This window comes from Pyxicephalus adspersus, chromosome 2 (assembly GCF_032062135.1).
Source record: "Pyxicephalus adspersus chromosome 2, UCB_Pads_2.0, whole genome shotgun sequence".
Classification (NCBI taxonomy): Eukaryota; Metazoa; Chordata; class Amphibia; order Anura; family Pyxicephalidae; genus Pyxicephalus; species Pyxicephalus adspersus.
This window is the reverse complement of record NC_092859.1, coordinates 132113097-132113645: the sequence shown is the minus strand read 5'-3', so window position 1 is coordinate 132113645 and position 549 is coordinate 132113097. Positions and strand designations below refer to the sequence as shown.

Below are 549 nucleotides of genomic sequence, written 5' to 3'. Positions count from 1 at the left end.
CTCCACAGCCGAACCCTTCCCGGCGCACGGCCGCCCCGAGCCCACAGGCTGAGACCGGGTCCCCGGAAACCTGCAGACTTTAACGCAATAAACAGGAAATCGTTCGGATGATCTGGGTTCCGGGGGAAGTTGAATTATTTTTTACCACAGAAGAGATCAACTTCCACATCCGGTAGGGCCCGACACCCAACACTGACCTGGAAAAGATTCGGTAACCTGGCAGAAATCAGCCCAGCCTGCTTACCGTGCCCAAAGTGCCTGTAGCTCCCGCCCCGCTCCTGACTGCTCAGCTTGCAGCTTGGGGCCTTCTCACAATACCGACCCGGTTTACTTCAATGCAGTCTCATCGGCGCCGAAAATCCCCGAAGAAAAGTCCCCCGCGTTGTGCGCGGATGTGCACTGTGATCTGTGGACTAGACGCATCACCGCCGGGCGAGCCTGGGCTTCACAGAACGCCTTATATCTCATTATTGGTTTATTGTCTCACATTTTATACATCGGATTTTTATCACGAATGTTAAAGGACAACTTTATATTAATTTGTTCACT

At 52.6% G+C, this 549-nt stretch overlaps 1 protein-coding gene across 1 annotated transcript in view; it reads right to left on the bottom strand.

Moving 5' to 3' along the window:
* The window catches only part of GABPB1 (GA binding protein transcription factor subunit beta 1), a 20146-nt gene extending 19603 nt beyond the window's left edge, over positions 1-543 (bottom strand). The window contains exon 1 of the mRNA XM_072402430.1: positions 245-543. The gene's annotated coding sequence lies outside the window, so the exon portion shown is untranslated. The remainder of the gene's footprint in view (positions 1-244) is intronic.
* Positions 544-549: the final 6 nt, after the last annotated feature.